The sequence below is a fragment of the Nyctereutes procyonoides genome, unplaced genomic scaffold (genome assembly GCF_905146905.1).
Source record: "Nyctereutes procyonoides isolate TBG_1078 unplaced genomic scaffold, NYPRO_anot_genome, whole genome shotgun sequence".
Taxonomy (NCBI): domain Eukaryota; kingdom Metazoa; phylum Chordata; class Mammalia; order Carnivora; family Canidae; genus Nyctereutes; species Nyctereutes procyonoides.
Genome location: NW_026575020.1, coordinates 51836492 through 51863034, shown reverse-complemented (window position 1 = coordinate 51863034; position 26543 = coordinate 51836492). Strand labels below are relative to the sequence as shown.

Sequence of the window (26543 nt, the reverse complement as noted above, 5' to 3'; positions counted from 1 at the left end):
TTAAAAGTCAATGTGTCAGAGCACCTGAGTGGCTAACTGGTTGAGCATTTGCCTTCAGCTCAGGTTGTGATCCTGGAGTCCTGGGATCGAGTCCAGCATCAGGCTCCTTGGAGACAGCCTCTTTCTCCTTCTGCCTATGTCTCTGCTTCTCTGTGTGTGTGTGTGTGTCTCTACTGAATATACTGAATTTCGTGTATATATATATATACTGAATATACACATATGTGTGTGTGTGTGTATATGTTTTCTTTTAAATAAAAGTCAATGTGCTGCTGTGGAAAACAGTATGGAGGTTCCTCAAAACAATTTCTTTCCCTATATATTTCTCTCTATATATAGAATTACCATATGATCTAACAATTCCTAGATAAATATCAATAGAATTGATAACAGAGGTTCAAACAGATATTTATACAGCCCTGTTCATAGAGCTGTTATCCACATAGCTAAAAAGTGGAAATGACTCAAATGACTGTCAGTGGATGAGTAGATAAACAAAATGTGGTCTATATATACAGTGTAATATTATTCAGCCTTACAGAGGAATAAAATTCTGACATATGCTAGGACATGAATGAACCTTGAAGACATTCTGCTAAGTGAAATAAACCAGGCATAAAAGGACAAATATTATGTGGTTCCACTTACATGTGGTACCCAGAGTAGTCAAATTCATAGAAACGGAAGGTAGAATGGTGGTTAGCTAGAACTGGAGGAAGGAAAATGAAGAGTTAGTGTTTCTTGTGTACAGAGTTTCTGTTTGGAAAGATGAAAAGTTCCAGAGGTGGCTGGTGGTGATGGTGGCATGACAGTGTAAATGTACTAAATGCCACAGAACTGTCCACTTAAAACTGGTTAAGTGGTACATTTTATGTTATATATATTTTATTACAATAAAAATAAATTTTTCTAAATAGTCAACGTGTTAGTCGTTTGTAAGTGAAAAAGTTTATTCTAACCTAAGTGAGCTCCTCATATATCTCACACTTTTCATCATGATTATGGTGATGAAATTATTGGTTATTACTTCCTTTTGATTTCTTCCTTGTAGAACTGTAGAAATGTGATGTTGGTGGAGGGACAGTGCATGAGGACAGCTGATGAAGGGTCACGTGCTAATAGTGGAATGTTGGAAGAGTCATAATTAGATAATGTAATTTAGGAAGATATCTTTGAAAAAATGATATGTTAGCATACCTAAAAGAAATGAAGGTTTATATTTGCAAATATCTAAAGGAAGAAGACTCCAGAGGCAAGGAGCAGCAAAGAGAAAGTCCTTAAGGAAAGAGTAAGCTTGATATGTTCGAAGAATGGAAAGAAGACCAGGGTGTTTGGAGCAGTCACCAAGGGAGAAATGGTTGGGGAAGACTGGAAAGTGTTCAACAGGAGCTAGATTGGGTAAAACCTTGAAGGCTGTGAGATAGATCTTACTTGGATTCTATTCTAAACGCAATGGAAAAAATTTAGATCTTACTCTAAATCCAGTGGAGGGCATCAGAGAGAATTACAGAGGAGAGAGAGGATCTGATTTATATGCTTGGTAGATCACCTAAGGGCATTTTTGAACAAGAGTGACTGGTAACAAAGTCAAATGCCTTTTTATGTTATTCCCACCTCCTCTTAAAACGTATTCAGTAGGAATCACCTTGCCCCCGTCCTGGATGAAAACTCTGGCAGACCTGCAACATTTCTGCTCACTCTTTCGTAATACACAATTCTGTAATGACTCTAAATTGCAAACAGAGTTTCAGTTCAGGAGAGTGTCCAGCCCTGTGCAACAATCCAAATCCTGAATTTGATTTAGTGCTCATTTCTCTCCTCTCCCCTGGTCGGGCTGGCACTCTCTGGGAAGCCTGCCTGCATTGGAAACAGGGTCTAACTGACTTCCCTCCTTGCCCACGACAGCCCCTCTACATGGTTCTTGTGGGTGGATGAGACTGGGCTGGCTGACTTTGCATTCCCTGGGCCAAAAACATGATTAAAACAGAAACTTCCTCTCATGAGATGCTGTGGTGGGCCTATGTTTCCTGTATTTCCTTTGACTGGGATATTTAAGTCTCTATTCCTGTGGACCACTAAACATTCTCGATAGGCTTCTGGGCACCCAGAAGTACAAATCCAGACCCTTCCTGCTGAAAGTTCCTTGTCTTCCTGGCAGCTTTACTGGACAGGGAGCAAAGGTATCCCTTTACCCAGCATCCTCTTCAATCCTCTTCCTGTCGGATTCTTTCTTGATCAGAATGGATGAGAGATTCAAGATAATTGGAAAAAGTTATGGAGGATTTCTTTTGTAAAACCACATGTGTGGATTTGCCTGACACTTGCTTTGGTACCTAATATTGATGTTTCAACAAAACTGGGGCAAAGCAATGCCAATTTCTTACATCACGTCACATGACTCCAGCCACTGTGTGAAGGATGCTCTGCAGCGGGACAAGAGAGGAAGGATTGAGAACAGGTGGGTGACAGTAGCAGTCCAGGTGAGACACAATGGCTGTGCAGAAGGAGGGTGTTGATGAGCAGGAGGGTTTAAGATGTCTTGAGGATGGAGTTGCAAGAACTTCTGATTGATTTGGCTCTTGGGGATACTGAGAAATGAAGGCAGACTTTGAACTTTAGGCCCAAGCCAGTGAGCAGAGAGAGGTGCCATTCTCTGAGAAGCATGAGACTGCAGAATATTGCATCTAGGGTGTGGATAGGGGTATGTGAAAAGGAAGATTTATGATTGAATTATTCTGTTCTGTGTATTTTAAGTTTTAGAGTGGATTTATGAGTCTGGAGTTCAAGGAGGGTTCAGGACTAGAGCCATATATTTTGAACTCATCAGCAGATAGAAGATTTTAAATCCATGGGATTGAATGAGATTACTTAGGGAAGAAAGCATATGTAGTGAAGCATGATATTCTATAGCTGAGCCCTTTTGATTCTAAAATTTAAGAGTTTGATAGGAAGAAGAGTAGTGAAGGACACAGAGTGAGAAGATGTGTTTGGTGGGATGAATGGAGTTACAGGGAAGGGTGGTGTGTGGAGGCTGTCCAGAGTCTAGTAAGAAGAAGCCAGATGATTGGTTTCTGGATTTGATAAGTGGGAGTTGTTGGTGATCTTGACAAGAGTAGTTTCATTGGAGTAGTAGAAGCAAAAATATGATGGGAGTGGCGTAAAGAGATTAAGAAATTGAGAAAAAGGGAAGGAGGGAGGAAAGGAAATTGGGGGTGAAAGGGAAGGGAGAAGAGAGAGGGGGTAAGAGGAGGGACAAGGAGAGATCACAGTGTATACTGAGTAGGTGGCAAGTTTTATAAGCTTTTTTCTCTATTTTATGAATATCTCTCATAAAAATACTAAATAAGAAAAGTAAAAAAGAATAACTCACTGATGTGTTAGAGTTTTTGCTTCTGGTTGATACAAATGAAGTTCCATTGCATTATGAGTACTTTTGGCATTCTTAGTGAAAGCAAACAAAAATTACAGAGAAAAAAAAAAGTTGGCAAAATGATTTCAAGTCTTCGCTGAATAAAGACTTGTTTTGTTTGTGCTTTTTAAAGAAAAAAGTAATCAATAGAGCTACATACCTATTAGAATAGTGACAATCCAAAACACAACACCAAATGCTGATGAGGATGTGAAGAAATGAGGGCTCTTGTTCACTGCTGGTGAGAATGCAAAAATGTCATAACTACTTGGGAAGACAATTTGGTGGTTTCTTACAAAACTGACCGTACTCTTATCATATGATCCAGTAATTGTACTCTGATATTTCAACTCCATATGTGGGTACAAAAACCTGCACGTGGATGTTTATAGCAGCTTTATTCGTAATTCCCCAAACTGGGAAGCGACCAAGATATCCTTCAGTAGATGAATGGATAAGTAAACTTTGGAACATCCAGACAATGAAATCCTATTCAGTGCTAAAAAATAAATGAGCTATCAAGTTATGAAAAGACATGGTGGAAACATAAATACATATCACTAAGTGAAAGGAGCCGGTCTGAAAAGACTACATACTCTCTGATTCTAACTATACAGCAGTCTGGAAAAGGTGAAACTCTGGAGAGAGTAAAAAGATTGATGGTTGCTGGGGGTAACAGGGGAAGGAAGAAAAAGCAGGGCATATTGGATTTTTAGGGTAGTGAGGCCATTCTATACGATACTATAGTGGTGGATGCATGTCATTATATGTTTGTCAAAACCCATAGAATGTACAAGACCAAGAGTGATCCCTAATGTAAATTATGGAGGTTGGGTGACAATAATGTGTCAGGGTAGGTTCATTGATTGTAACAAATGCATCAGTGTGGTGTGGGATGTTTATAGTGAAGGAGTCTGTGTGTCAGGGGCAGAGGGGGTACTTGGAAACTCCGTACTTTCATTTCAATTTGTTGTGGCCTGAAAACTGCTTTTTTTAAAAAAAAAAAATAAAGTCTATTAAAAATAATTAGTACTATTTAAATAGTAAGAGGTTTTATCAGATATTCAGATTTCTGAAATTTATTCCATTCATTTTGGTATTGCCAAATTTTATAGGTGAAAGGACCATGCACTGTTCCAACAATTTCATTAAAATGATTCATTTCTTTTTACTTAAATTTAGTGATTTGAACATACATCAAGCCCTAGTGCAGAAAACCTTTTCCTTTTCAACCAACTTTCTCAATCATGCAACACTGACACATAATCAGAATTGTCACAATTAATTACTTAGAGATGGAGTATTTGCAGTCATTAAAAATGATGATGTCAAATCTTTTGAAATATGGGAAGTAACATTAAATGAAAACATACAGAAAATAAAGGAATAACTGTTGCTGTAAAGATGTACAAAACCGGACAATAGTTTGCAAAAAAATAAAAATCTATATTAGAATGGTGAATTTTTTTCCCTTCTGTGTTCCAAAACAATGAACCTTATTATATAGATTTTTTTTTATAGCAGATTTTCCCCCCCAATAGAATGTCTTGTTTTGTTACACATAGTTGGTTTTGTTTTCATTGGAAAGTACTTTTAGTCACTCTCTGGTTAATAAGGAGTCAATTGCTATGAAAAATTGGAAATACCTGTAAGTTTCCTCAGTGCACAAGAACACTTTTTCCTCATTTGGCATATTTGTTGTTCCTCATACTGTCTACTCTAAGATAACTGTTCACTGATCAATCCTGTTTATTTCTATGAAACAGAAAAACCAGGGTGTAAATTTTGTGCTCAGTGATTCAAAAACTGGCTTAAGCATTGCATCCAGTATGTAAAGCTCATTGCCTGGTATGTTTTTCTCTGGAAATGAATTTAAACTGATAAGACTCCTAACTCTGGGAAACGAACTAGGGGTGGTGGAAGGGGAGGTGCGCGGGGGGTAGGGGTGACTGGGTGACGGGCACTGAGGTGGGCACTTGACGGGATGAGCACTGGGTGTTATTCTATATGTTGGCAAATTGAACACCAATAAAAAATAAATTTATAAAAAAATAAAAAAATAAAATAAATAAAATAAGATTTGTGTAACATTTGAAATCAATCAACTTGTCAGGCTCCCTCCTTAGTGGGGAGCCTGCTTTTCCCTGCACCCCCTGCTCATCTCTCTCTCTCCTACTATTATTCCTCTCTCTCTCAATAAATAAATAAATCTTTTTAAAAAGAAAAAAAAAAAAGAACAGATACTACACTTGATCTTAGCCAAAGGCCAAGAAGCGATCTGGAAATGAATTTATATCCCAAGTACTCTGGGGAAATCCCTTTCCTATGGGAGAAAAAAAAATGATAATGCAGGTGAACTTTTGAGTCCTTATTGGGTCTTTCTAACCTCTGTAGTACTTGTCCCTCCACCTCTCAGAATTAGGTGGTTTTCTTCCCTTTATTTTCTCTGCTCAGCTTTGCTGATATGCTTTGCTTTCCTCAAATGTGTCCCATTTCTAGTCCTCAAGGCCTAGATTCTGTTCCAACTGCCTGGAAGACACCGCTCCAGTCATTGTGTTGACTAAACAGTCTTCTGGTAAAAACCAAGCTCTTAAATAAGTTTTCCCAGTCCGCACTGCAGCCAATTCATTGTCACTTTCAATGTCTGTTTTAAGATTTAAGCTCTCTTGGGCAGCCCGGGTGACTCAGCACCCTTCAGCCCAGGGCCTGATCCTGGAGACCTGGGATCGAGTCCCACGTCGGGCTCCCTGCAGGGAGCCTGCTTCTCCCTTTGCCTGTGTCTCTGCCTCTCTCTCTCTCTCTCTCTCTCTCTGTCTCTCTCTGTCTCTCATGAATAAATAAATAACATCTTAAAAAAAAAAAAAGCTCTCTTGAGGCTGGCATTCTTCTCTTTAATGCAGCTCACTGCATTTCCAAGTGCCCCTGCATGGTGCCTGGTCCATAGTAGGTGCTCATAAAGAGATGTCCTGTAAATAGCTAGCACTGAACACTCGGGAATGCCTCCTGGAGAGGTCACAGCAGGAGAACGGTCTGTTCACCATTGTTTCCCATTACTTACGCACAGGATTTTTGTAGCTGGACTCCATCACACATGCGTTGAAAATTAAAGTAGTTTTCTTAACATTTGCTATTTGAAATCAAGATGTAAACTGACACTTTACCAAAGCTTCTCTTTTAAAAAGTTGTTTTCCAGCTAGAATTTTCTTCATGAATTGTCCATGGCTGAATCTAATAAAAATAATTTATCTATTTTGGAGTTCAGCTTATAAAAGTTTCTGGAATCTGACAGATTTTAGCTATTTCTTGAATAGTACAGATGTCTTGCTTAAAAAAAAAATACAGCACCATATGTTCTCTGTTCCCATGAGTAGGTTTCGGGGAAGTTTTAATAGTTAAAGTAGGTTTTTTCTTTCTTTTGAAACCTAGCATGTGGATTTAGTGCTTATTAAAGTGAGAGACTGAGTGTAGTGGTTTGATTTAGGATTAGAAACGGGAGCTGGACTAAAAGCTTACTTCCATCGCTGTGCCAAGAACCCTCCCCTGAACAAGTCTCGTACTCACTGCGGATTGTGGGGACAGCCCCTACACGCATTGTTTTCCAACTTTTACCATTTGGTCACTGAGGCACAGCTCCCATCGTCAACTCTCTTCAAGAAGGCTGTGTTTGAGTGCTATGCCATAAAGGGCCTATTTAAAAGATGGATATGTTTACTATTTGAATCCTTCATTCTCTTTCCATGACACACACCCTTTCATTTTTAAAAATTCACACTGTGTGGCAGAGTACAGCTACCTCTTAAACACATAAACCACATAGCCACAGTCTTGCTATTGCGCAAACAAACCTATGTGTGAAGTCTGACGGTGCCTGGCCACTCCATGTCATTAAGACAACATCCCCCCTTCCCCCCCCAAAAAAATGTTAAGGAAAATATTGCACTCACTGTTTTTGATGACATAAGCAATTATTAACCAGAGGTGAAATAGTTTTCCAGAATGTAAAAAATATATTTAGAGGGAATGCAAAAAAAATAGTATTGATATCTGATCTCCTGGTACTGTTGGGCAAAACTACGTAAGGGTACAATATCTAAATAAGATGTGGGTGAGGCCAGGGCTCTGCAGCTACAGTGAGGACTTGGTCAGTGGGATGCTCATACTCCCCTCCTGGGTATAAACATGAAGGGGGAGGATTAAAGGCTCCAGAAAGAACTTAACACCAGAGTCACATGGTACATCGTTCCAAACCAGGAGCAAACTATGTGCTCATGGGCCAAATCTGGCCCACCACCTGTATTTATAAATAAAGTTTTATTAGAACACCACCACACTCATCTATTTATGAATCATCTATGGCTGATTTTGCACTACGGTGGCAGAGGTGAGTAGTTGTGACAGAGACTATATGATCCTCCGAGCTGAAAACATTTTTTTCTGGATCTCTATAGGAAAAGTTTATTGACTTCAATACTAAATCAAGAATGGTCAGTCTTTCAAACTGTGATCTCAGGTCATTGAACCTTAGTTTCCTGTTAACAGGGGTGAAAAAAAAGTAGTAGTAGCTCATACGAGGTAAAGTGGGATGAGGAAGCCTTTCAAAATGTTTTAAAGTGAGAAGCATAGGTATGGAGACTGTGGTAATCACTCCAATGACCTAAAAATTGTCCCACAGATCATCCCTGGTATATATAGGGATCAACAAAGAGGCTAGGTTAGCTGGTACATGGGGTATGAACTGTGAAAAAACTAAGACAAGGTTAAATAAATATGTCAGTGGGTCAAGATGGCTTTTGTCCACTCATCCTTTTGATCCCTCTTTTAGTCTTGGACTATGTTCACCAACCAATCAGGATTCATTTCCGTTACCTGGTAACAAGTTGGGGCCAATGCTCTTCAAAGTATACTAGTTGCCTGCCAGAGGTATCAGGCATTTTGACTTTTAGAATTTTGCTACTTAGGGATTGCCTAGGATTTTATATAATAGTCTGGGAGTCCTTTCTGGCTATGTATGTATGTTTATATGCATACGTGTGTATATGTATCTACCTATCCACAAAGTATTTTTAAAAATAGTCTATTTGTCTTATATAAATATAATAAAATATAAATTCATAAATGACTATTAAATATGAGATATCCGACACCTTTTAAATACTGTATATAATTTGTGTTTCTTCACAAAATCTATATGGTTTCATAGGAAAATCTTCTAGATACTAGAGACACTTTATGTTTATATTCCAAGAAGATATTGAACAATGATTTTAATATCTTTAAATTGGTCTATCAAAATCTTTTTTGTTCAATGTGAACAAAGAATGATAAAAGATAGTGAAAAGGAGGGTGCCATTTATTGATTATAGGTAAATTATTTAGATGTCATTAGTTTCAGTCTCCCCCCCCATATGAAATGGGTATCATTATAGTACCTAACTCAGCATAGGTGTAACGAATAAGTGAATAAGGCAAGTAACGTGCTTAAAAAAGACTAAATTAACTATTTTTATTATAATCATCAGGCCACTTTCACAACTCTCTAAAGTTCAGCCATATGACAAGAAAAAGAACATCAGGATATTTGCCACGTAATTGTGCGTCAGTCTAAATGGAACATTTCCCACCAAAAGTGAAAATAGCCCAGTCTGGCATTTCTCTGGGTTGGGAAGGAAAAAAACAATCATTTGTCAAAGACACTGTTTTATGAGGATTTAACTGGGAACAAATTGAATTTGTGGCTTGGTCAAGGAGAGAAATATTTGCAAAACATCTCAGGGATGGCAGTGATATATCCACATTGCCGTTGGTAGCAGTTTAAAATTGATAACATTATGCTGCCATGTATTTTTGAGAAGATGGTGGTATTTCAGGGACAATAAACCCAGTTTTCCTAGTACATTCATTTCTTTTTCTGAAATGTTCAGAGCATGTTAACTCTGAGTGTCATGTGGGTAATTCTTTCTCTACAAAATTAAGTGGCACACATCAGTAAAACTTTTTTTCCCCCTGCCTCAGGTTTGAAGCCTGAATGATCTTCTTGAAGGCTTCAATCCAATGTTCTATCAAGCTTGGTTTTAAGTAAAGAGCAACATATCCAGTATATTTCAAGAATGAAAATGAACATATTCTTTATTTTGTTTATTTCATAAAGTATGTTGATATGAGAAAAATATACTTTTTAAAAAATAAGATTTGTGCTTCATTATTAGTGAAATGCATACCACTTGGGCCTAAATTGAACAAAGTTTTATAATCATCCTAGTCAAGTTCAAATGAAGGTTGTCCATGGCAATGACATCTAAGGTGGATCTTAATTTACTGGAACTGACTTCCTCAGGCCTTTTGTTCTCATGATATTCAGTGTATGGTTAATTCACAGTGATTAGACAACATAATATTTTGAAATAATCCATCACACTCATGTGCACCAGGATATACTTGAAATGCATAGGGCACTTCCTAGAAAAAAACAAAAGATGTTTTGTACAGACCACATCTGAATAGATGTCAATTTTGATATTCATCCAACTAGATCGAACAGTGTTGCTCATTTCTACTAAACACTTGAAGACCATCATTTTTGCTTTTTAAGAAAAAGCATAAAATAAATCTTTAATATATAAATATATAAGTGATGTTGGCTATGATAGATCTGGCTCATCTGAAAGGAGAAAGAATCCTATATGCTTTGAGAGAATTCTCTAAAGGAAACCAGGAACTCATGTCAATAATCACCATAAAGTGAGATTATGATACTCCCCTTCATGGGTCACTTGGAATTTCCCAGTTAACTTTCGAAGTCAGTATATTTCTGTTAAATGCTATTTGTTTTTTGACATTAAAATACTTTATCATCATTAAATAGAAATAGATTAGATTTACGTAGGATTTCTCCAAATCACCTTATAGGTTTTGGTTTACAGGTAATGAAAAGCAATGAAAAAACCCTGGTTTGGTTGTTGGTACTAAAGATATATATCTACATAAGTGTAGCAATAGCAAAACTTCACTGTCTGTCAAAACGTTTTTCTTTCCTTTGTTGGTGGTCCTTCTTCTGAGAGATTTGAAGACTCCTGGATATTTTTAAATTAAAAATTATCTGTTTGAACAGTCTGGCACCTTCTTAAAAAGTAAAATATAAATTCATAAATGTATCATGTGATCAAGCAGCTCCACTATTAGGTATATACTGAAGTGAAAAGAAAACATATATCCGGGATCCCTGGGTGGCGCAGTGGTTTAGCGCCTGCCTTTGGCCCAGGGCGTGATCCTGGAGATCCAGGATCGAGTCCCACGTCAGGCTCCTGGTGCATGGAGCCTGCTTCTCCCTCTGCCTATGTCTCTGCCTCTCTCCCTCTCTCTCTCTCTGTGACTATCAAAAAAAATTAAAAATTAAAAAAAATTTAAAAAAAAAAGAAAACATATATCCCCACAAGAACTTCTACAAAAGTAAATAGCATTATTCAAAATAGCCTCAAACCAAAAACAGTCCAAATGTCCATCAATTTGATGGAATGCTAGCTAATGATAAAAAGGTATAAGCTGGGATCCCTGGGTGGCGCAGCGGTTTGGCGCCTGCCTTTGGCCCAGGGCGCGATCCTGGAGACCCGGGATCGAATCCCACGTCGGGCTCCCGGTGCATGGGGCCTGCTTCTCCCTCTGCCTGTGTCTCTGCCTCTCTCTCTCTCTCTGTGACTATCATAAATAAACAAAAATTTAAAAAAAAAAAAAAAAAAAGGTATAAGCTACTGATGCATGTCAACAATATGGATGAAACTCAGAATAATTATGCTATATTCCTTTAAGATCAGGAACAAAACAAAGGTGCAGGGTTCCCACTCTTGTTACTTCTATTAACATAGCATTGAAAGCCTTAGCCAGAGCAATTAAGCAAGAAAAAAAAAGTATCCAAATCAAAAAAGAAGTAAAATTATCTGTTTGCAAAAGGCATATTATATACAAAAAAATCTAACAATCTTACCAAAAGAAGACCCCAACAACTTAGAACAGATAAATTCAATAAAGTTGCAAGATACAAAATCAAATACAAAAATCAGTTGTGTTTCTATACACTAACAATGAACTCTAAAAAAAATTTTTAAGGAAACAATCCCACTTAAAATAACATCAAAAAGAATAAAATAATTAGGAATAGATTTAACCCAGGAGATAAAAGATATGTACACTGAAAATTATAAGACATTGATAAAAGAAGTTGAAAACACAAAGCATTATTATTAAAAAAAGAAGACACAAAGCAATAGAAAGATATCTTATGTTCACAGATTAGAAAAAATAATATGTTAAAATGTCCATACTATTTAAAATGACCTAAGATCCAATGTAATCCTGTCAAAATTCCAACAGAACTATTTACAGAAGTAGGAAAAAAATTCTAAAATTTGTATGGAACCATGAAAGACCCCAGATAACTAAAGCAGTCTTGAGTATGGAAATCAGAGCTGGGGGCATCACCGTTTCTGATTTCAAACTATATTACAAAGCTATAGTATTAACATGAAAACAGAATAGACACATAGATCAATGTTACAGAATAGTGAGCCCAGAAATGAATCCATACATATATGGTCAACTAATTTTTGATAAAAGCACCAAGAATAATGGGAATGGATAGTCTCTTCAATAAATGGTCATGGTAAAATTGGATAGCCACATGAAAAAGAATGAAATTGGACCGTTATCTTATCCAACACAAAAATTGCCCAGAATAGATTGAAGACATACATTTAAGAACTGAAACTATAAAATTCCCATAAGAAAACATGGAAGGTTGGTCTTGGCAATAAGTTTTTGGATTTGTCAGCAGATACAAAGGTGACCAAAGCAAAAGTAACCAAGCAGGACTACATCAAGCTAAAAAGTTTCTGTAAACAAATGAAACAATCAACAAAATAGACAAATGGAAAGGCAACCTATGGAATGAGAGAAAATATTTGCAAAATGTATATCCAATAAGGAGTTAATATACAAAATATATAAAGTAAACTTAGAACGCAATAGCAAAAAAAACACAAATAACCTGATTTAAACATGGAAAAGAACACAATTAGAAATTTTTCCAAAGAGTACAAACAAATTGCCAACAGGTATACTGAAAGATGCTTATATTACTAATCATCAGGGAAATGAAAATCAAAACCATAACAAGATAGCATCTCACACCTCTTAGGATGCCTGTTATCAAAATGATAAATATCGGTGAGGATGTGGAGAAAAGAGAAATATGACTCCTGTCCTAAAAGAACACCTTATTTGGAAAAATAGGAAACCATTAAGAAGTACCACAAGGATTTTTGTAATTCTAAAAGAAATATAGACAAGTAAGTTCCTCAAGAGTCCAAAGGATGAAAGGCATTGCAAATGGCAGGAAAAATTCATAAGGAAGCAAGATTTGTAAAAAAAAAAAAAAAAAAAAAATTGTGGCACTGAAATATAAGTGAAGCTCCCCCGCCTCCCGCCATGGGGAGGGAAAACCAAGTCAAAGCCAAATCGGAGGTGGGAGCAAAGTATGTGTTGGCACAAGTAAAACCCAGTTCACAATGAAGGGGGCGAAAATTAACAGAGCTCCTTCAAGTTTCATGGGAAACAGGAAGTCAAGTAAGATTCAAGAGTCATAAGACAAATGAGATTTATTAGATAGAGTATGTGGTGGTGACCACAGTCAATTTGTGGATGGGAGACTGGAAAAAGAAAGATCAAGCAGGAATGTATTGCAAAAGAAAGTAACTGCTTTTGACTCAGTGGGAACCAAAAGAAACAGCAGTCATAAACATTTTTTCAGATAAAGAAAAGGCAAGGTAAATAGTCATTTTTTCACATCAATTTATGATTGACAATGTTTTTCCTCACTTTGTGAGATAGGAACCTGACAGATGAGAAAACTAAATATTAGAAAGTCACGTGTTTGCCCAACATTACACATAGCTGAGAAGAACATACTTTGTGACACCAAATCGGGGAAGTGTTGTTTTGTACCTGGACTTGTAAAACCGAAGACCTCTAGGAATAGACCTGATGATATAAATGGGTGAGGTAGATAAGGTAAAAAAGAAAAAAATAATGATGTAAACATGATGGGAAATGACAACTGACATTGGCCTTATTATTATCTGGGGTTAATAGGAAGTAGTAGAGACTTTGGGAAATACTTCACCTTGAAAGGAGGTCACCAGCATACTTCAAAAGGAGAAAATTTGAACTTTCAGTTACCAAAACCAAAATGCAGGAGCCAATTTTGATTCTTCCATTTTTCTCTTACCCTACAGCCAAATCCTGCACACTCTATCCAGACTCTATCCAGAATGTTGTCACCTCTTCATAATGGCTGCCTTGCCTCCAAGCCACCATCATCATTCTCACTTCAAATATGTCCTCCAAGATGTTCTTTCAAAGCTCACTTTTGATTATCTAGACTTCTCAGACTTTCTTTTGCAGTTTTTCAAAAGATACCTTTACAAAAATTAAAAAAAAAAACAAATAAAAATGCCAAGTGTAGATTGGGAGAAAACATTTTCATTATATGAATTTGACAAAGAACTTATAACTAGAATTTAAAAAAAATCCTATAACTCAATAATAATAATGAAAGATAATTCAGTTAAAAATACAGCCAAAGATTTGAACAGATACTTCACACTGAAGATACCCCATAGCCAAAAGCACACCAAAAGGCTCATTAGGGAAATGCAAATTAAAACCACACTGAGATACCACCACCACCACAATCAAAATGACAATTCATTAGCTTGGGAAACACATTTGCAATTCATGTTTATCATCTGTTTCTGTGTGATAAATCATGATAAATTCAGCAGGTTGCGACAAAATAATCTCATAATTTCTGTGTGTCAGGGGTTTTGAGCATGGCTCAGCTGGGGCTTCTGCTTTAGAATCTCTCATAATGTGACAAATCAAGATTTCAGCCAGAGCTGGAATATCATCCGAAGGTTGGACGTGGAAGGGACCTTCTTCCAAGCTCACATGGTGATTGGCAGAATTGAATTCTTCCAGGGAAGTTGGATTAAGGGCCCTGACCTTTCTTAGTTCCTTGAGTGTAGACCTCTCCAACATGACAGCTTGCTTCAGCAAATTATGCATGCCAACAATACAATCTTATGTAACCTAAACTCAGTAGTGACATATCATTTTTCCTCCTGCTAATTAGAAATAAGCCACAAGTCTCATCTACCAGCACCCAAGAGAAGAGAGAAGGAGATTATGAAAAGGTGTGAGTACAAAGAAGTGGGAATCATTGACAACTGTCATAGGAGCTGCCTATCAAGCATGTGTCTGACAAAGACTGTGTAGAATATTAATGAATTTCTATAATTGAATAATAAATAAATATATATATATATATTTATATGACTCAGTTAAAATATGGGGACTAGACTTAAGTAGACCCTTATCAAAAGATGTCTGATAGCTAACATGTATATGAAAAGTGCTCTGCTTCATTAGTCATCTGAAAATTCAAATTAAAACCACAAAGAGATCCCACTACACACCCACCAGAATGGCTAAATTTAAGCTGCTGACAATACCAACTATTGTCAAGGAGGTAGAGTGACCGGGATTCATCTTATTGCTCGTGGGAGTGTAAAATGGCCCAACCACATTGGAAAACATGTTGGTAATATCTAATAAAATTAAACACACACCTACATATGACAACACATTCACGCCAAGACATTTCTTCTCTCAGAATGTGTCCACACACACATGCGTGTGCATACACCCCCCTCACACAAGCACTTTATTAATAATAGCCCCAAACTAGAAAATACCAAAAGCCCTTCAATAGAAGAATATAATTAAAAAGTAGTATATTTACAGGAATCACTGCACAGCAGTTTTTTAAAAAGGACAAGCTACTGACACAACAACACGAATGAATCTCAAAAACATTGTTTGATCAAAGGAAGCCAGAAATAAACAGAAATCCATCTTGAATTATTCTATTTTTATGAAATTCAAGAAGACCCCAAATTAGCATATAATGATCGAAGTCAGCAAAATTGTCATTTTTGGGAGGGGGTCGAGAGAGCTGTTTTTGATTGAGAAGGAGCATGTGGAAATGTTCCGGATACGATGGACACGTTTTCTATATTCCTCTGGGTGGTGGCTACGCATCTTCTTGTATGCTCGTTTTAGCTCAATAAATTCGAGAGAGAAGAACACAGAAACACTTTGATGTGATGTGCATTCCAATCACTTGGGGATCTCATTAAAATTCGAATTTTTTTTTAGTAGACCTGACGGACACTGGAGATTCTGTGTCACTAGCCACATCCAGGTGCTGCTGCTCTGAGGCAGGCAGCACTGCTTTCCCCCGTGTCTCCCTCTTCTTTCCTGTCCAGACTCTTAGAGTCTAGAGATCCACTAGTTGAGTTTTCCTACGGAATGACTCTCTTTTATCTTCTGCTGTGTGTTTGCCTGTGTTTGGTGGTTTGGACCAGAATTCAGCAGGCCAATAACGCAGTGTTTTTGAGCAGCTGAGAGAACCTCCCAATCCAGAGGATATTGGGGGGATCAGAATGAAAGCCGGTCTTAGTGAAAGCCCCAGGGTGGATCCTCTTTGACTCGCTCAGTAGGACCAAAAAGAGGATGAGGTAAGTGAAAAAGACCTAACAAAGGCTGGTCTACTAAGTGAGGAAATGATAATCTGTGGCTCACTCAGCTCCATGTCATGAATCCAGACCTGAAGTTTTCCAGACAGTCACACCTATATATTTTTTAAACCTGGTAATCTATTCTAGGGCCACAGAAGGTCAGCTTGGGTGCCAGTAGCATTTACAGCTTGTACCGCGGGCTGTGAAGAGTAAATCGAAAACCTGATAAATGATAGATATGTCGTTAGTCCGGCCAAATTAGAGATCGAAAACGTGATTAGTTGATGCTTGGAAATTCTATTGCTCAGATCCTTCTTTGAACAGCAGAACTCTGATCTTTGATGGTTTATTTTAACTTAATACCTTGGGCCTCTTATATGAATAAGCCGCTTTTGGCAATGGCTGAGGATTCTCCTAGGGTGATGTGATTACTCCTTAGTATAAACGAACAAAATGAGCTCATGTAACAAAATAATCTGTCGTGCTTGAATTTGAACAAAATCTATCTGCTAGGCAAATTATGAGATAACAAAATTCGAAGAAAAGATGTTTGCTAGATAATTTAACACAATGAAAGCAGTTTGCTATAGTAAAATGTATGAAGATTTGGATCAGACTTGCCAGATATAAAATTTGGGCAAGTTACCTGTTAATAAAATGGAGATAATATCTATCTCACAATATTTTTAATTAAAGCAATGTCTATAAAGCATGAATTGTGTGCATAGCGTGAGGTAGATGTACAATAAGTTTCAATTCCTTTCTTCCCACCCCCTCCTTGATCTAGAACGCTAATCGATAACCATCTCTAGTCCCTGGTATAAGCTCCCTATGAAAAGTACTACGCAAAGCATTTAATCAACTTACAATTCTACGAGAAGCTAGGTATCCTTAAATATTATATCTGCAAACTGTCTTTTCCTACTGGTAATCCCAGAAATTGGTTTAAGCTAAAAGCAGTCCATGCAACTAAAAGAACAGAGTGCCTGACTGTTATCTTCATTATTTATTTATCTGCCTTACTTTTAAAAATAAGATTGCAAGAACAAATAATGATTGCAAATAAGGTAAAGTTTCTCTTAGAAAACTAAACAGGCCACATTTAATAGTGAGGATTTGTTCACTCTTGGGAAGAGTTTACTGAAAAAAAAATTACCCTTTTCTGGTCATATTTGCTTCTTTTCTTTCTTTCTTTCTTTCTTTTTTTTTTTTAATTTGCTTCTTTCCACTCTCCTGCCCTCCACTGCCACCACTCTGCACAGCACTGGGAATGTTAGAACCAGGCCAGAGGGAGGATGCAATCGACCTGCCTCCCCCAACAGAAACCACCCTCCATATACAGAGTTACTAAATGTAAAATAAAAACAAAAAGTCTAGAATTAAACTGCAAATAGATGCTCAGCAATTCTAAGAAGTTTTCACAGCGTTAGAAAGAGAGAAGATAGAGTGGCCAGAGCAACTAATGGATGATAGTGAGGGAGCAAGGGAGAGGTGGGGGATTATTGTCCTCAACTGGAGAGGCAGTCAGAGGAAGAGAGGGCTAAGTTTAGAGACTAGGATGTCTGAGAGTGGAATTGCTACTTGTCCAGATATGTCATTACTTTTTTTTTTAATAATATTTTTTTTTCTTGGTTACAAATATGTTAAAGGTTTTGTTGCAGAATTTAAGACAATGCCATGACCGTCAAAAATTTTACGTACTTTTTGTTGTCGTATTTTATGTCAGTCAGGGTCCTGGCAGGAAACAGAAGACACATTCAAATTAGGAAAAGAAAATCGGGGGTCACTTACAAAGGAACTAATCACAGTTGACCCCAAACAGTCAAAAACCCGTGTATAACTTTCGACTCCCCCAAACTTGGCTGCTAATAGCCTAGCATTGACTAGAAGCCTTACCGATAATATAAACAGTCAATTAACACATATTTTGTGTGTTATGTGTATTGTACACTGTCTTATTATGATAAAGTAAGCTAGAAAAAAAGAAAATCTTATTAAGAAAATCATAAGAAAGAGAAACGACATATGCAATACTGTATTGTGTTTGTTGGAAAAAATACGCACACACACGGACCAGCATAATTCAAACCCATGCTGTTCAGGGGTCAACTACACAAAGGTGTCACTGAATGTAGGGGAGCCACTTGACAAAAACCCAGGGCTAGCAGTAAAGGGCTGTTGCTGAAGGAGTTTAGGGGAAATGTTCCCAGAAGCCAGGAGGAGAGAGTTATTTAGAAAAGGATGCCTTGTGAGAAGCGGTAAGCCCTCGGATCTTCAGGAACACAGCCACCTTAATATGCTGTGTCACAGGGACAGAGTCAGGATTATACATTTCCTGGGCTTCCTTCCCTTATTTTGTCCAGTCTTTTATGTGGCTTCTCCATTGATTAAACCTAATAGTAAGTCAGACGAAATGAGAGCCCTTTAATGTCACCTGTGAGTTTAGGGAGTCCCCAATAAGTAAGGGTGGTCTTGGATTAAATTATTGAATTGAAGGCCCAGTCGACCTCCACAAAGCTAATATATTCATGATTTGGGTTTATTACAGTGAAAGGAAACAGGTCAAAATCTCTAAAGGGAAGAGATGCATAAAGCCGATCCAGGAGGAACCAGGCATAAGCTTCCTGTTGTCCTCACCCAGTGGAGTCATTTGGACAATATTTATTTCTCCCAGCAACAGTGTGTGACAATACACACAGAATGTTGCCAACCATGGAAGCTCACCCAAGCTTGGCGTCCAGAGTTTTATTGAGGGTTGGTCACTTAGACAAAGCTGACTGCTCGTATGATTAGTCTCTGGCCCCTACAGAGGGTGAGCTGACTCCACGTGTCCTAAGCACCCCTCCCCCAATAAATCTCATGGTTACACAGACTGCTGGAATTCCCCAACACCCCCAGGTAAACAAAGTCACCCATTTTAGACAAGACATACCAAGGGCTTAGAGTTTAGCTCCCAAGATCTGAGGGCAAAGGGACAAACCTTTTGTGTGCGGGGGGTGCAAGATGTATTATTTACTACACATACCCATATAGCTTAGCAGGACTGGCTATATAATTTGTGGGGCCCAGTGCAAAATGAAAATCGGGGGACAACTGTTCAAAAATTTTTACAAATTTCAAGATGGTGCCTCAGGAGCATTAAACCAAGCATGGGGCCCTTCTGAACATGGTAACATGGAAAACTGTGTAGGCCACATGCCCATAAAGTAAGCCTTGCAGGTCAGTTCAGATTATTTGCTAAGTGGGCATACCTGCCCTGATTCTTATGGTACCAGGTGCCGGGGGGATTTCAGAGGTTGAAAAAAACCAACCCTTGCTCTTGAGGCATTTTTAGTCTATTAGGTTGGAAAGTTCTATCCACAGACAGCTGTAATACAAGCTAATAGTCCATGTATCTTTAAGAAGATATAGGAAAATGCTCTTGGAATTTAGGAAGCTTTGAAAATGTTCCAGCTGGAATTATCAACATGGTTGTTGCAATAATCCAGGAGATAATGTTTATGAAACCCGGTTGAAAAATATATATATATTTACACGTGCTAGATACACCCATTTGGTAAATAACTGCCTGAGTTTATAGAATCCTTTTTGCTGCCATTGGCCCTATTATTAGAAAAAAGTGAGATCCTGAAAGGAATGTGCTGTTTTGCTTGCAGAGGGCAAGCCAGATAATCAAATGGGGAGCGTACATGTTCAAGCAACAATAGGACCGGTGTAAGACTATCTATCTGATGACTCTTACCTACAAATTCAGTCCCCCTCTTAAGTAAGAAAAAAAAAAGAGGGATGTTTTCTGCTACAAAAACTGTGTGTGCGAGTATGTTTGACTGAATAGATTACTTCAAATAGTTGTTTGGGCATTTCCACTACCTTCATCATTGCACACAGTCAGATAGATACCCTGGAGAAATGCAGAATGATAGGTTGTGATGAAACAAAACATTTCAACAGGTAAAGTCCATTGGTGCATTTCTGTGCACGTAGGGAAAATTAAAATCCCCAATGTATGCGAAGATTGGGTATAGTGGAACTGGTCTCCTTCCAGATGACACCTGCTAAAGAAAATTTGATTCCCCAGGCATTCCTTAAGAGCAACTCAATCATATATCCTTCCTGACAAATTCTAAGATCATAGTCAAATATGATACTAGAGGAGGTCTTTGAGACAATACCCCTCCCCAACACATACACATATTGGAGATGTGGCTTGAGGCAATCAGAGCCTCCTAACCCCTTCCTCTGTCCTTGAAATGTAGGAGACCCCCCACCCCACCTCATAGCTGGAGCCATTTTCTAGGACGGCGATGTGTCTAGACCCTCAGGAGTGTAGACACATTGGACCCTGCCAGGTGTCCATTTAAGATTTAAGGACTATATATAAACATTTAAGATTCTTGCAGTGGGTGCAGAGGTCTGCTTGTCTTGTGCCACCCAGGACGGGCCTTGGAAGTAAGCTCCCTTGGTTCTTAAGCCCACCACCTGCCCGTCTGGAGTGGCCCGCCTGTGTCTCCTGTCTCTCCTGGCCCACCATGTATAGGGCCAGTTTAAGATTTCATCCAGGGAAGTCCTGAGGCCGTGAACCAACAGAGGAAAACGCACAGCCAGAGAGAACAGATATATGTCCCAAGACATCACCAAGTTGAGCGGTTGTTGATAAATAGTGACTGGAGATTAATAATTAAACCTTTTAATAGCAAATAGACGGGTACCACAAGAAGAGTGAATTACTCATTAGGAGGCAATCCCACATGCCCCTGAATGTGGGAAAGAAAACCCCACAACTGATCTGATCTGTCAACCTCTGGGTTGTTCTTTTGTTTAATCTATATTCCTTTTATAACTCTTACTTTTCTCCACTTCCAGGTTAATGAAGTTACTGTTGCCTCCAGGATTAAGGGGACATGTTTCCTCTAATAAATCAAAGATCATCAGGTAAAACAACCTATAGGATTTCCTTTCAGTATGAAAAAAAGAAAAAAAAAAGGCACTTGCCTAGAAAGTAGGGCTTTTTGACAAAGCCAATTAGGAATTCTTGAATTTAGATGTTGCATTGCACTTGACCTGTTTAAAATGATCTTTTATCTTAAAGGATAATGTTGTGACATTGAATTTTAAACAATTAACCTCTTACAGGGGCCTGGCAAGGCACCCATTGTAACAGTACAATATTCACCTGTTTGCACAATTTTATTTAAAAAGGAAAAAGAAAAAAAAAAAGATGTAAGAGGCATCCAAAAAAAAAAAAAAAAAAAAAAGACATACAACATGACATGTCCAGAGCTCTATAATCTCAGGTTTTTGAAAGCCAATAATTCTAATGAAGCCATTTAGTATTTATGTTTATATTTTAGTTTTATAACTGGATTTGGCTACAGTATGTGAGATACTTTTTATTAACAAATTTTGCAAGAGTTTCTATCAGTAGGATTGCATTTGTTGTTGTTGTTTTGCTTGTGTTTGTTTTCTTTTCTTTTTTCTTCTTTTCTTGCTCTTATGGGTTTTAGCATGCTTCTGGGGCTCTGTGGGTTCATATGAGCTTTTAAAAAACTCTTTTCAAGAGACCTGAGAAATGATAGAGAATAGCCAGTTAGGGAATTAGTTCAACTACCAGGGAGAAAAGGTGAAAATAGTTCTGGTCTTTACCAAGAATAAGAGTTACCATTAAAAAAAAAAAAAAAAAAAAAGAAAGAAAAGAAAAAAGAAAGTGACGCTTGAATTTTACCTTCTTGAGGAAGAGATTTTAATCCTTAGATATTTGCTCCACACGCTCATACATATACAAAATAAATATTAAAAAAAATCTTTAGATCTCCATCTAAGAAAAAAAAACAAAGCAAAGCATTTTAATGTTTCACTATGTGTATCCAAATTAGTTGTAGATGAATTCTGGACAAGCTGCAAATATATTAAACTTTATAAATTGCTAATACATTAATGTTTTATAAATTAAACCGTATTTATGTTGCCAGAGCAAACTTACTTCTTAGCATGACATATACGTATATCTATAATATAAAATTTACAATATAAACATATATATTTATAAAACGAAATTTAATTTCAGTTGGATATATACTCATTTTTGTATTCTCAGATACTTCTTAAAAAGGACCTACTTGCATTTTTCTATGAATAAGGTAAGAATCCCCAAATTCAATATAATACTTGCCAGCATGGTGCACCTAATTCTATAAAGTGATATGTACTTCTGAAATTCAGTCTTTCCCTGAATGTATTTCTCTTCATTTATTAAATGTAGCCAGTGGTCCCCCAAATGGAAGCTGTGACCTTGGAGGTTAAAACATCGCGTCATTTGGCTTATTTGACTTATTTTCTCCTCCTTGACGAAGTTTTTACTATACAATCCTGTTCCTCCTCCCTCACTGTGGTAGATCAGTTGCATTCATGGTAAAGTACAGTGCCCTTAATTCTGACCGGGGGCTGGCCATGTGAGCTGCTTTCACCGAAGAAAGTATTGGAGTCATGACAAGGCAAGCAGAGACTTGAAATGACCCTTGCACATCTCCACTTGTGTTCTTGTACCTCCTCCATTGACATGAGAATTTTTCCAAGCGAGAGGAGGAGACACTTGTGGAACAGAGCCAGCTTGCCCCAGCTGTGGCCATCCCAGATCAGCCAACAGTCAGCTCAGCCCAAAACTATGAAAGCCCAGTCAGGATCGGCAGAGGCATCTAGCCAACCACGCCAGACTAGTGAGCAATAAACACTTATTATTGCATCCCACTGAGGTTTTGTGATTGTTTATGATGGAGCATTATCATGGCAATAGATCCCTCCATTGCTGATATACTCACCCAAGGCACCGTTTCAAGAAACTGATTGTACTTGCAACCTAGGCAGCTTGGCCAATACCTGATATCTTTGAGTGATCTGAGACTTTGGAGAGGTAGCGCTACCTCTCAGAGCCTTGATTTCCTTATCTGTGAAATAAAATTATCAAACCACATCAGCTTCATGGTCGCTTAACATCTGCGTTATTTGATTGGTTGATTGATTTTAAAAGTGATGACTTCTTTTAAAGGTACCTTTAGATGCCTTTTGTAAAAATAAATTTATATTTCTATGTGGCTGGCCCAGTGCTGGACTATGAGGGGTGATTTTGTTTCTTTCCATTAAAACTTACCTACATAGAACTCCCCCACCCCAATGTCCAGTATCTCCCTCTGCCTCTCATAGCAGAGGCAGCATTAGTGGTGGTGAGGCTTGCTACCTCCAAAGCCAAAAAAAGTCTTCTTCATAGCCCAGCCCTACAATTTAGGGTTGTGTAAACGTGGGGAGTCATGTCGGGTCTCACTGTCTTCATTAGGTAATGCTGGTACTTACCTCAGTGGTTTGCTTTGAAACAGTGAATGAGCTCATCTGTTTAATTTAATACATATATTAAGAATTTAGAATGGTGCCTGGAACACCTAATATTATTACACTTTGACTATTGGAATAGTGATCCCTGCACTTCTTCTGCCTCAGAGATTTTGGTTAAAAACTAAAATAGTGTCTGAGTAGAAGAAAGTGGACATTTTTTATAGGACTGCCTTTAGAAGAGTATAACCAACATCAGTGGCTTGTTTCATCAGGAATGGTGCTGTGAGGCATAAATAAATGTGCATACTAGTGTTACCCATGTTAGAAGCGTCCATAATGGATTCTGAAAGAACCAGGGTCAAATCGTGCCCGTGTCAAGGAGGAAGTCTAATGGAAGCCAAAAGAAGAGTGTAGACCAGAAGTCCGAAGAGCTAGATTTGGTTTATTGTTTCTAGTTGCGTATTTATTTCTTCTTTGCTGTTCCTGGTTACATCTCTTAGGAATTTACAGTGGCCTCTGATGTGGCTTTGGATAGGGCACCTAACCTCTTTGAGCCTCAGTGCCATCTTCCATAAAAGTAGAAATAACTGAGCCACTGGAAAAACCCTGTTGGGCTACTTACTGATAAGATACTCCAAACCGCGAGCCCTATGCTTCTTAAATTTAGCATATGGGGAATCATTTGGGTCTGGGCCAAGATGCAGCTGGTCAGGGAGTCCAATTTGGTCTACTCTATAGAGTGGAGTTGGAGAATCTGCATTTTTAACAAGATTATTAGTATGTGGTCTGTGGACCACACCTTGAGACCCATTTCGTTGCTTCCCTTCTCTGCTAATTGGGATGATGAATAACATCTGCCATTCTCTGTGTGCCATGGCGTCATGGGTGTGCAGAGATGATGTGTGAGAAGGAGGCGCTTTGTGTGCAGTAAAACCCCAGAAGCTTTCATTATTGTTAAGTAAACACTTAATGCTTCAGAACTCCCGGATCCTACTTGCACTTTGGTCCTGCAGAATCTTGATTCTCCAGGTCTCAACATCAGGACTTTAGGAATGTTCTTAAGGGAGGAGTCGGGAGCTGATGGATGTGTTCTCTGGTTGCTGGGAAGTGGGGGGTGGCTACGTGGAAAAGAGACAAAAGGTGACACCCCCAGAAAACCTTTTTATTTTTTGCCACTGGGCCTGTGCTTGGCCTTCCCCCCCCACACCATCTTTTGGGATGCTCACAGCTCTCCTTTTAGGTAAGGACGGCCCCTTGCTAGAGGTCCCCCCAACATGTTTCCAGATCCCTGGGGGCCTTTGCTTTTCTTGCTTGGCAACAGGGAAAGAGGACTGAAGGGTCAACCTCGGCCTTCCAGCCTGCGACCCTTCATCTGAGATCGCCAAGCAGCCAGTGTTTGCCCCTGTGAAAACCATTCTGTTTTAATTGAGGGATGAAGCAATTAAAATAACTCCATAAAAATGGTGACTCGGGCCCTTCGTGGCTTAATTGCCGTTGACAAAGGCCCATCGGGACCTGGACGGGGCTTGGGTGAGGATGCCTGAAGCCCTCTGCTTCTCTCTGAACTCTCCCTCTGTCCTCTCCCCAGCAGTTCCCTTCCAAGCTCCCCTTGGCCTTCAACCTGATGGCCCCTCATGGCATCACATTCTCTGTGTCTGGCCCTTCTCTTCTTCTCTGTCTCTGTCCTCAGCTGCTCTGAGAGTCCCTGGGCCTGCCCCTCTCCCCCTACCCCTCCCTCCCTCCTCCCCTCCCTCCCCCTCCCTACCCCCTTGCTCTCAGAGCTCCCCACCGATTTTATGAGTCCCCTGGCAGCTCTGCAGTTTATTGAAGGGTGAGGGAGGGCAAGTCCACCCCTGGGTTGGGGAGGGGGTGGTGGTTTCCTCCGTGGGGTTCCCCAGCCATCGCAGAAGGGGCAGACAGCTTTCTGGCTCCCGTCTGTCGAATCCCAATCAGAAAGCCCTGTGCTGCTGTGGGTGTCTAAAAGCCACCTTTGGGCAAAAAGGATAATAAAAACGTTCAGTCAGACGTTCGAGGCAGCGTTCCAAGCTGCTAGCTGCCAATTCCCCAGTTAAGAGAGGCCTGGCTCCAAGCCTGGCAGATTAACCCCTTCCCCTCCAGCTCTCCATGGACATCTTGAGCCCCTGATGCCCAGGACGGGGAGGAGGAGAGACAGAGATGGAGAGACGAGGGAGGGAGAGACAGAGGGGGTGGGAGGCGCTGCAAGGAAGGAGGACTTGGGGATGAATCCAGATTTCAATGTTGCAAAGTTTTCTTCCATTTGGACAGCTCGCCCTTCAATAAATAAGATGTTGTGAAGAGAGGGTGGTCAATGTGTTTGAAAGAAAAACATTGAAGGGTGCGACTCAGCTTTCCCTGGCTTTTTAACAGCCATGAACGCCTTGATATTTTTGGCTTGGATATATATGTGAATGTGTGTGTGTGAGAGAGAGGGTTTTTTTTTTCTTTTTTCTTTTTAAAAATATGAGGTATTAGGCTCTCTCCCAAAGCACATTCAAGGGAGGCTGCCTGTAAGCCACACTCCTCTATTAGGGCAATGTGTCTTGCAAAAAAAAAAAGGATTAAAAAAAAGAAAAAAAAGAGGAAGGAAGGAGACTCCCTCTCGATGACACAGTCACCTACATCCTGATGGCATTACTCCTTGTGGTCGTCTGTCTAGCTCACTTTCCAGCCCTAGCCACTTGGGTGCTCATGTTTAAAGTGCTCATATCTCGGAGGTAGCTTCATTCCATTGCAGAAACCTCCCACATCACAGAGCTAATGAATCCAGGTCAAAAGAGGTGGAAGATGAGGCCAAAAAGACAAGCAGGCCTCAGCACCCCCATGATGCTCCATTTGCTTTGTCATCTGCCCAATGGCTTGAGTTTGAATCTTAGCTCTGTTAACTTTAGCTTTCTGATGGGTTAAAGGAGAACAGCAGGGTCTATTTCACAGAGTTGGGGCAAAGACCAAATGAAACAATCCTTGCTAAGTTCTTCAAAAGTACTAGATACAAAGTAGTGCTGAAAAGTACTTGGTATCGTTATTAATTATTACTTGTTATTACGATCATTATTATTATCATGATTCTTACCATAATGTTTCTGAGGCCCTTCAGGGGCTCCTTGCTAAAGAATGGAGTTAACAGTTTCACACCAAGACTGTAGCAGGACATCGTTGCTTTC

The 26543-nt window shown here is 38.9% G+C and overlaps 1 long non-coding RNA gene and 1 pseudogene across 1 annotated transcript in view; one reads left to right on the top strand and one right to left on the bottom strand.

Annotated features, from left to right (window-relative positions):
• Positions 1 to 20962, top strand: part of LOC129493571 (uncharacterized) — a 311144-nt gene extending 290182 nt beyond the window's left edge. Inside the window, exon 3 of the long non-coding RNA XR_008661165.1 lies at positions 20902 to 20962. This is a non-coding gene — a long non-coding RNA (uncharacterized LOC129493571). The remainder of the gene's footprint in view (positions 1 to 20901) is intronic.
• Positions 5513 to 5687, bottom strand: LOC129518512 (U2 spliceosomal RNA; annotated as a pseudogene).
• Positions 20963 to 26543: the final 5581 nt, after the last annotated feature.